The sequence below is a fragment of the Ochotona princeps genome, chromosome 1 (assembly GCF_030435755.1).
Source record: "Ochotona princeps isolate mOchPri1 chromosome 1, mOchPri1.hap1, whole genome shotgun sequence".
NCBI lineage: Eukaryota > Metazoa > Chordata > Mammalia > Lagomorpha > Ochotonidae > Ochotona > Ochotona princeps.
The window spans coordinates 158,887,483-158,898,362 of NC_080832.1; the positions used below are offsets into that span (position 1 = coordinate 158,887,483).

At 48.3% G+C, this 10,880-nt stretch overlaps 1 long non-coding RNA gene across 1 annotated transcript; it reads left to right on the plus strand.

Moving 5' to 3' along the window:
* The first annotated feature begins 220 nt into the window (after positions 1 to 220).
* Positions 221 to 8,596, plus strand: C1H6orf52 (chromosome 1 C6orf52 homolog). Its single transcript, XR_009246629.1, has 3 exons — positions 221 to 360; positions 4,600 to 4,645; positions 8,405 to 8,596. It is a non-coding gene; the product is annotated as a chromosome 1 C6orf52 homolog (long non-coding RNA).
* Positions 8,597 to 10,880: the final 2,284 nt, after the last annotated feature.

Genomic DNA, 10,880 nt, shown 5'->3' on the forward strand with positions numbered 1-10,880 from the left:
ACTCTTGCAGGTGGCTGTTTTTCAATGGCTAAAGCAGATACCATCCTTGGTGGGAACTTTCCAGAAGGAAGAAGGAGTGCGGAGGTGGGGGCTTGGGGAACCGTTGTCGGCTCACTGGTAATGCTGGGCACTGTTGTTCTGTCCCCTGCCTTCAGACTGAAGCTGGCATTCCAGCCTGGCCCAGGGTACCAGCATGGCGGCTGGTACGGGCGCCATGTTTTTCCAGCCTATAGCTATGGCTGTGCAAGAGCCAGAGATGGAACCAACCTCCTCCGTGCGTGTGCCATCCCAGAATACGCAGCTGGAGCTTTGGGTATGGCCAAGATGCCCCTCGTGAGAGTCATTCGCGTGCCCAAGGAGGTAAATGTGCTTTCGTATCCTCACAGCCCTGTGCTTCTCTGCTTACATTTCCACAGCCACCCGTGGCTTTTGTTCCGGTATACTTCCTGGGAATAGAGTTGATGACCTAAGGAGGAAAAGTTCTAACAGATTTCTTGAGCTGTAACTCCGCCAAAACAAAAACAAGAAAAAAAACCTTCAGTACAAGTTTAATATTCGCAGTTTGGTGACTCTGGAGTTAAGAAACTTGAATGGCAGACAGAGAAAGCCATTGGTCTTTTCCAGACACTAAACTGGGTTTGTTTTTACTGTAGCAGCAGACATAAATACACTTTAAAAATGCTTTAAAACGGTGTTGTGTTTGTTAAGCTTTTTTTTTTTTTCACCACAAATCCAAAAGCCAGACGAGTCACTCAAGGAGGTCTTTATTTCAGCAGGGGAAGTAGCCACGGGGTGGAGAGAAAGCAGGAGCAGACAGAAGAGCAGAGAGAGAGAGCAGGAGGAAAAAAGAGAAGGGCAAAGGCACCTTTATAGCCTCTAGGTGGGTATGGGGGTGCCAGGTCAGGGATTGGCACCCTCACGCATGAGATGAACTCCAGGGATAAATGCATCCGTGGATTGGTGCAGTGCAGCTTAAACCTGAAGGTCATTAAGCTTACTTAGGCAAGTGGGCTTTAAGGGGGCTGAAACCTAGGAGATTTATGGTAGTGCTGGGTAAACTGGTACTCAAGGGGACCGAAAGCTAGGGGATTTAAGGTAGTGCTGGGTCTTAGGCTCCTGGGGTCAGTTCCGGGATGCTGTTTGAGTCTGTTCTTACAGTGTTTCTAAACCATGTGGAGATACGCTGAAGTGAGACTCTCCGCGTCTGCTCTCTTCCCTCCTCCGCGGTGGAGGAGCACACGATGGCTGTGGGTCTGTGTCTTCTAGCTCTTCCCGGCTAAGCTAGCTAAGTACAAGTGGCCAGGCTGGCTCTCTGGCGCTCAGAGGGGTGGGGAATGGAGGAGGTTCTGTGGAGAACAGCTGTTGGATGGCGTGGTCCTTCCTGCTTTTCCTCCGCCTGTGGGTCTTGCTGTAAAAACGGCCTCTGTTGAAGTCGCTGTTGCGCCCTCCCTTATCTGACATTTGTAATGTTCCAGCCTCCAGAAGAAATGTCTGCAGGTGGGCGGGCTGGCTGACCTTGTGACCGCGGTGTGAGTTTGCCGTCTCTGTGCGTGGGGCGGGAGTGCTTGCTCCCTCTACATTCCCCTGGGGACAGTTAGCCAACGGGGTGAAAAGGAGGGCACGTGGCTGTGAGGGGTAAAGATCTGCTAAGGGGTTCCTTGGCACTCCTGCTCCCTGACTTTGCTGAGGTCCTTGGTCTACTTCTCTCATGCTTCTCCTGTTGCGTACGTGCAGTGATGTTTTCTGCTTGAGGATGTTTATGGAATACCACACTTCAACTTAATGTCTCGACTCTTGATTTTTTTTTTTAAAGCATTCATTTGTATTCATTTGAGCGTGGACGAGAGGCAGACAGGCACAACCCCTATTTTCTGGTTTATTCCATCAAGTTGCCTGTGACCTCCAGGGCTGTGCCATGCTGGCAGCCAAATCTAGATTCCCCCACGCTCATGTCAGACCAAGAGGCATCCCTGCTACCTCCCAACCTGAGCAAGAACTTAGGCAGGGAGCCGATGCTCAAGGCCCCGCACTCTGACACGGGATGCAGGCAGCTGGCTAGCATCTTGGCTGCTATGCCAAGCACCTGCCTCCAGCGCTCCATTCTTAAAACCTGTGTTTTCTTGACAGCTTTTGACCCAAAGTTTTGTTTTGTTTTTTTCTTTTCCCTGAAACTGTTTTACCTGTGCCTCTTGTATAGAACATCTTATGAATTTATTTTTCTTTTAGGTCAGTTTGGGTTTTCCCTTTCAGCAGATGTTTGATCTATGTCACTTTTCCCCTTTTCCTCCTTTTAAATGTTTCCACTGTAGGCTGGGATCTTAGCATAGGTGTTCTTACTTTATCCTTTGCTATTTTGGGGGGTGGGGGTTCATGTCTTTCTGGCTACTTATGGTTACTTCTAAAGACTTATTTGTTGTTATTGAAAAGGCAGATTTACAGAGAGAAGGAGAGACAGATCTTTCACCTACTGGTTCACTCACCAAATGGCCAAAATAGCCAGAGCTGAGCCAATCAAAAGCAAGGAGCCAGGAGCCTCTTCCGGGTCTCCCACGCGGGTGCAGGGTCCCAAGGCTATGGACTGTCCTCGACTGCTTTCCCAGGCCACAAGCAAGGAGGTGGCTGGGAAGTGAAGCAGCTGCGACACAAACTGGCACCCATAGGTGATGACAGTGCTTTCGGAGAGAGGATTGGCCAATTGAGCCATCACACCAGCCCTTATTGATGGTTACTTCTATAGCTTGAAATAGGGGAAGTATAAGGTAGGAGTATATTGTCTATTTCAGCAATAACAAGTTTTTCTTTCCACTCATAAGAGAACTTTAGAAAATTTCCTGGGGCCAGGCCCTTGTGATGCCCGTATCCCAGAATTCCTCTTCCTCTGACCCAGCTTCCTGCTAATGCACCTGGGAAAGCAGCAGATGGTCCAAGACCTTGTCCTCTGCCGCCCCTGTGGGAGACCTAGATGCAGCTCTGGGCTCTGCCTAGGCCTGGCCCAGCCCTGACTGTTGTGGCTGCTTGGAGAATAAACCGGTGGATGAAAGATTGTCTCCATCTCCTCTTTCTCAACTTGCCTTTCAAATAAATCTTTAAAACAAATGAAAACCAACGTCCCCTTTTACTCATTCTGCAAAACCTTTCTGTCTGTTCTTCTTGGTACGTGCTGGGATTTTTAGTTCCTTCTGCACTTGGAGTCCGTTGCATCAGGCATTCTAGCCTTCTTGTGGTCACGCTCAGCTATCTGCCTGCCGTGCTGCTGGGTGTTCTTCCTGGGAAGCCAGGCAGCCAGTGGAAGAACATAAGGCTTGTGGTGGGTCTTGTCCTCAGTTTGGCCTTTTCATCAGAAATTGTGTTTGCTGTGAGATACCAGGGCTTAGTGCCTGCTTCCCCCAACACATACACACACACACGACCCCCACCCCACACAGCCCCCCAACACCCTGTGTCGGCCTCTGTCCCTAGCCCTTATCTCTCCAAATTAAGGGATTGCATCCCCAGAGTACCCTGTCATTGACATTTTGATTTCATGTCCTTGACACTAGGGGAAGTAGATGGCTTGGAAGTATGTTTTAGGTCTTAAGGATCTGTCAGTATCGTCTTCCTGGACCAACTCTCACAGTGACACCTGTAACAGACAGGCCGTCTCCATGCACAGCCGCAGTGTGTCCTGCCCAAGGTGCGCTCAGACCGGGGCGAATGCTCTGTCTCCACACAATGTCAGCTCCCGCCACCCAGGACTTCAAGGAACTCAATTGGCAGGAACACACTTGGAGAGGGGGAACCATAAGGTTGCTTGTTCAGTGTGTTATATAAAGGAAAGGCCTCCCTTAAGCCCAGGTTCTTGGCTCCTTTCTAAACTGAGTACATTTTTGGTGAATTGGATGGTAACTGTATCCTTTATTTTCTAAACCAGGATGTGTTTCAGAGTGAAGGCAGGTGCGCTTTCAGGTGGTGAATCTTCATCTCCACTTTTGCTCTTGCTGGTGAAGGGAACCTTGAGCAAGCTCGCCAGCATTGTGAGCCACAGCAGCCCTTTCCAGATGGGGTGCATCTTTGAGGACAGACGGGCATGCTTAGAAAAGATGAGTTCTAGCAGGTGCACAGAGAAAGGAGTCACAGGTACATTTGCTGCTGCAGCATGGCTAGCAGGTCCACGTCATCCAGCTGAGATGGACGTCACGAATGCTTCTGCAATTCTCTCGTGGTGTAAGAGTGCGATTGGTTGGTCTGGGTCTCCATAGCCTGCATCCCTTCGTGGAGCACCTGGCGTCCTGGGTGTATTCTCAGCCAAGGGGTGAAGGTGTGAAGAGAATGGGCTCATGGGGTCTGTGCAGGTTGTCTTTGGAAGAAAGGAAAGGGAAGCCTTTGGTGGGCTTGCTGCGTCTTTATGCCTTTTCTTGTGCCTCAGTTTACCCATTCCATAACTGTGGTGTTATTGAAAGCTTCTGCTCGGAGAAATACAAATGAAATTTGGTCTATAGAGGGAAATTAGCACTTTAGACATTGGTGAGCTATAAATTGCCAGCTCATCCCCATTGCGTGTGTTGAGTTTAAACATGTAAATAATAGCACTTGTTCTTAAGGGGCTGATTTTCATCATAGGAAACCACAGGTCTGGCCAAAAACCAAGATGAAGACCCACTAGAAGGTAAGGTAGACCTGGTGTCGGGGTGGCTGAAAACAAAACCAAACCCCACTTCTAGTTTCCTCCTCCGCTTCGTCTGTTTGAAACTAAACTTCATTTCTAGGTTCCTCAATCACTAGTTGGAAACAGCACCCCTATTGGAAAATGTCAACACTGATGTGCCTAATCTGTCTGTGATATCTGATGATCTGCCTGCTGGCATGAGCTGCTGCTTTGGCAACTATGTGAGCACACTTCACTCACTGGGTCCTACCTTCTGCTTCATAAAGTAGACGCAGTACCAGGAGGTGCCTGTGGCCTTGACTGCCCAGCTCGCTCCAGGGTAGTCGGCATCTAGGTTCCTCTCGTATCGGCTTAGCTGCCAGTGCTGCTTGGTTTTCTTGGTCTGTTTGCCCAAGGAGGGCCCTGTATCTACACGCAACTTGTCTGAGGAAGGGAAGGACGTGAGCTGCTTCGTTCAGTACAGTGACAAGAAAGAGGAACGGAAATACGGGGAGCAGGGCTGACTTTTAGCAGGTCCCTGTGATCTCCTTCTCTAACGGAAGCCCCTGTCCCCTCCAGACATACCCAGGTTCATGGCTTTGGTGATTTATATGTTATGTTTTATAGATGTGTCAGTCTCTTTGACTCTATGCCTGATGGCCATCAGCGTTTGCATGTTAGCAGATGCTCAATGTTGAAATGAACTGAACTTAATACATTGTAAAGACTGGTGTATTTGAAAGTCAGAACTACATAGGGCTAAAGTCCTCACCTTGAACGCGCCAGGATCCTTTTTGGGCACCAGTTCTAATCCCGGCAGTCCCACTTCCCATCCAGCTCCCTGCTTGTGGCCTGGGAAAGCAGTGGAGGATGGCCCAAAGCCTTGGGACCCTGCACCCACATAGCGGACCCAGAGGAAACTCCTGGTTCTTGGCTTCAGATCAGCTCAGCTGCAGCCATTGCAGCCACTTGAGGAGTGAACCAGCGGATAGAGCTGTCTCTCTCCTCTCCATAAATCTGACTTTCCAATAAAAATAAATCTTAAAAAAAGTGAAAGAACTGCATAGAGAAAAAGGGGAGTTGGATCTTTCATCCACTGGCTTACTCCCTAGGTGGCTACCATAGCCAGGGTTGTACCAGGCCAAAGCCAGGAGCCACAAGTTTCATCTGGGTCTCCTCACATAGATGTAAAAGGGGCTCAACTATTGTTCTCCATCTTCTGTTGGTTTCCTGTGTGCGTGAGCAGGCAGCTGCATCAGAAGTGGAACAGCTAGGATTCAAACCGGCACCCACATGAAGTGCTGGTGTCACAAGTGGAAGTTTAGCCCACTGTGCCACAAAAGTAACTCTGAAACTGATTTTATTATATCGATTATGTAATTTGAAATCAATTATATCAATTAGATATATCAATTATCAAATATATATTTCAAATTATAGAATTTGAAATCTTCCTAAGCTATCAAGTGGTTCTCGTTTTTAGTACTATGATTTACATAGGAACCAAGGGTGTTTATTTCAGTGACCAGGGAATTTCTTTGAGGTTAGAGTGTAAGCCTGCTCTGCCTAGCTTAATTGGTTATGCAGATAATCTATGAAAAATATGTAGTGAAAAAGACCCCCTCTTGATCCAGGCTCCCAGGGCTCACACTTACAAGCCCTACAATTCCAGAGAAATGTCTTCAGAGTGGTGTTGGTCTCCCCTTCTGCAAAGGGAAGACATAAAGCAAGTGTGAGGATGATATCTAAAGTATAGCTGTATTTTCTTCTTTTTTTTGGAAAGTGGGTCAGATTTTGAGGGAAAAGGAGAGACAGAAAGATCTTACATCTGCTGGTTCACTTCCCAAATGGCCACAACTTCCAATCTAAAGCCAGAAGCCAGGAACTTATTTTGGATCTCCCAAGTGTGTATGGGCTCGAAAGACTTTGGAGCTATCCTTGGCTGCTTTCCCAGGTCACAAGCAGGGAGGTGGATGGGAAGTGAAGCAGCTGGGACATGAACCGGTAACCATATGGGATCATAGAAATTTCCAGGTGAGGATTTGGCCATTGAGGCATCATGTTCAGCCCACATCTGTGTTTTCTGTAATGGTTTCTGACATATAGTAACCCTCAAGTGTCAGCTGGCCATCAGGCTGGCATAACACTGTCCAGCAGAGGTGCACTGGGAAGCCACCCACACAAGGAATCTTATACCTTCTAGTAGGCCAGTTCTAAAGAAAAAAAAATCCAAGAGACAAGTACAATTTTACTACTTCATCTAATCCATCCATTACCAACTAAATGTTTGTGTCCCCTAAATTCATGCTGACCCCAAGCCCCCAAGGTGAAGGTTTTGGGAGATGAGTTTTCTGGAGCTGAGCAGGGTAAGATGAGGTGGTGAGGCTAGCTATGCTGGTACCCTGACCTTGGCAACTATGGAAAAATAGTGTCCTGTTTTACTTTCTTTTTTAAAGATTTATTTATTTATTATTGGAAAGGCAGATTTATAGAGAAAAGGAGAAACAGGTCTTCCATCCACTAGTTTACTCCCTCAATAACTGCAACGGCCAGAACTGAGCTGATCAAAAGCCAGAAGCCAGGAGCTTCTTCTGGATCTCCCACATAGTTGCAGGGTCCCAAGGCTTTGGGCCTCAGCTGCTTTCCCAGGCCACAAGCAGGGAGCTGGATGGGAAGTGGGGCAGCTGGAAGATGAACTGGCACCGCTTTGGGATACCAGCATCCCAGATGGTGCTTAACCCACCGCATTGGCGGCCCCGTGGCCTCAATTCTCAAAAAGAAATACAGAAGGCTCCTGCACACTTGGCTGGGCCTGCTATGGCTCACACAAGTCTGTTTTCTCACAGTTCTGGGGGCTGGAAATCTCCATTGACCCAGTTTCTGGTAAGTTTGGTGAGGCCCCTTCTGGGCTGATGAGAGCGCCACCTTGCTGTGTTCTCAGGGGACTGAGAACTGAGTTTCCTCATGGAATTCCATCATGACCCACCCTTATGAAGGCCCCCTTCACATTGGAGGGCAGGGCTTCCACTGGGAAGTGGGGGGCTGGGGATACACACATGTGCACCCCGAGGTATGCAAATAAATAGTATGAATCCTCGACAGTGTTAGGAAACAAATTGTCCTCCCAAGTGGATTAAGGCTCACAGAAGATGTGGCTTTTTCAGTTATGTCCAGATCCAGGAGAGGAAAAGGTAGATTAAATACTTAAAAAAAAAAAAAAAAAAGCGACCTGGGGACCTTTGGAAATCTGCCAACTTGAACTGACAGTCACCTCTCCTGCCTTCTTGGTAACTGCACACCAACCCCTGTCACAGGGCTTCAAGTTCAAGTTTCAAAGATAAGAAGAGGCCAGGTCCTCCTGTTTCTGAATTACAACAGGTATGTGAACCAAGCAGCTAGTCTTCCAAAAGCCAGCCAGCCCTAAGACACCTGGTGTGGGCTCGGTGTTCGAACCCACAGATGCCCCGGAACTTGAAGCTCATCACCGACTCTCCCCTTCATTTTGTGCTTTCCCTACATTGGTTTCATCTCCAAGGCACCTCTTGGATCTGCTTACTTCATCCCTCTGTCCCCACCTCGGTGCTTATGGGGCCTGTGACGCCACCTCCTTCATGGCTGAAGTCACTCTGCTCAAGAAGCCCTTTGGAAACACAACAGTTGCACCTGTTAACTTCAATGTCTCATACTTCCTGCTAAGGCTAGTTCAAAAGTCTCGTGTTTGGCCAATTCCAGAGGGCCAAATTCTGGTTTAAAATTCCTGTTTGTCATTGGCTTCTACAGATCCCAGTCTTCATTTGAATGTTGAAGTGTTAAACAAAGAATTTATGGCCAAAAGTGAAGAGCTCTACGATCTCCTCATCAACTGTCACTGGCAGCCTCTGGACTCGGTTGAGTCGAACATCCCAGACAACAGCCTGGAGTAAAGTCAGGCATTCATTAAACTGCCCCATGGTTGGATTCTTTTTTTTTTTTTTATTTGGAGGGGGAGGGAGTTGTCCCAAGAATATTCTGGATTCTGCAAATGTAAACTTCCTAGACCCAAATGTGATTGACATGATAAAATAGTATGTGAAATACATTTTGTCACTATTTTTTTAAAGATTTATTTTTATTGCAAAGTCAGATATACAGAGAGGAAGATCTTCTGTCCGATGATTCACTCCCTAAGCGGCCACAACGGCTGGTGCTGCGCCAATCTGACGCCAGGAACCAGGAACTTCCTCCAGATCTCCCACATGGGTACAGGATCCCAATGCTTTGGGCCACCCTCAACTGCTTTCCCAGGCCACAGCAGGGAGCTGGATGGGAAGTGGGTCTGCCGGGATTAGAACCGGCACCCATATGGGATCCCAGTGTGTTCAAGGCGAGGACTTTAACCACTAGGCCACCACAAAGTTTCACTGTCTTTGTTAGAAGTATATCAAGTGTATTAAGTCAGTTCCAGAGCTCATGTGACTCATGGGGAGAGTGCTGGGCTGTAAGACATTAGAGGATATGTTGAGTGAGTTGGGTCTGAGCTGAGGCGACTGGGGCCTGAGCTACCCTGGTGTTCCTGTGGTCCTGCGACACAAGCTTGCATGTGTCCTATCTAGAAGATCAGAGAGCTTTCAAAATTGAGAGCTGGAGTGCTCTCATTGACCTGCTCATTCCCCTAGTTGTCTCTAGGGACTGGAACTGGAGTAGGCCAAAGCCGGGAGCCAAGGGTACAGTCTCTCCCATGTGTGCATCAGGGCCAGGGACCTGAGCCATTATTGCCTCCCAGGGTCCACGTTAGCAGGAATCGGGAATTGAGCCAGGATTTGAACCCAGGTTTTCCAGTGTGGATGGTGAGTGGTCCAAGTGGAAAATATTTGCTTGTGTTACATTTTGAAAAGACAGAGATGTTGATTTCCTATCAGTTATAGCACTCTCCAGTTGCCTGCAACAGCTAGGGCTAGGCTAGATCAAAAACAGAAGCTGAAAACTCAATCCATGTTCCCCTCAGTGCCCAGGTGGCAGGAACCCAAGTACTTGGACCATCCCTGGCTAGCTTCTACAGTGCCCACTAGCAGAAGGCTGGACTGGAAGCAGAATACTTAGAACTTGAGCTAGCACCCAATAGGAGATGTAGGTGCCCCAAGCGGGAACCCGACTCTTATACCAAATGTATGCCCCTGAACTGGAAGTTTGATCTCCATTTTCTGACCCCCCAGTATGCTCTGTTAAGTAACTCTGTGGGAGGAAGGGACAATGGAGATGAATTGTCTATATTGAATGTGAATCTTATGACCTGAAGTCTAGAAGACTGGAAGTAGAGTTGATCGGACGGTGTGCACTGATAAGCTGGCCGGCCTTCTCTTCTGAAGGTTGCCTGACAGGTACTAACCCTTGGGCTAACGGGGCTCAAGCACCCACATTCCATGTTGAGGGCTAGGTGGCCGCCAGAAAGTGGCTTCCTCTGCCTCGTGGCATGGATCAGGTCTCCCAGTCTCCGCGCTAGTTGCTTTTTGGGGCCCAGCCAATGCCTTCCTCCCAGGACTTTCGTAAGCATGGTCTTGTTCTCTACCCACTAGATGTCAGTAGCACCCCTGTATCCCTGTTGTGACAACTAGAATGTCTGTGGACAGTGCCCAGGTCCCCCAGAACTGCTGGAGTAGGGTTAGATGTTTAGATGTTTTCCAAACTGGATCAGGATCTTTCGGAAACCTTGTGATATATATGTTTGTTATACATTATAAATATATACATAAACTTGTGTGTATATATGTTTATATACATATAGCTAGTTAGGGAAAGGCTGAGTTAGAGATCTTCCGTCCACTGATTGACCTGCCTTGAATGACCACAGCAGCCAGAGCTGGGCCAGGCGGAAGGCAGAGAAGCCAGGAACATCATGCAAGTTTCCCAGTTGGGTGCCAGGGCCCTAAGCCCTTGGGCCATCTTGCCCTGCTTTCCCAGAAACAGGTTCTTAAGCATCTTCCTGAAAATTAGATTCAACAGAACTGGGGTGGCACCCAAAGGTTTTCAGTTCTCTAAAATGTTTGTGAGCAGAGATGCCGCTGTTGGTGTAGATACCGCACTGTGAAAACCACAGGCCCAGAGAAATCTTCGACTAGCTTCGTTTCATTCTATCTAGGGCAGCAGATGAACTTCCTGTTTCACGTTGCCATCCCTGACACACAGTGTGCAAGCACCCCCTTTCCCCACCTCCACCCCAGAGCTCTGACTTATCAGGGATCCACAGTCCTGCTCCGGCCATGTGCTTGGAACCCAGGCC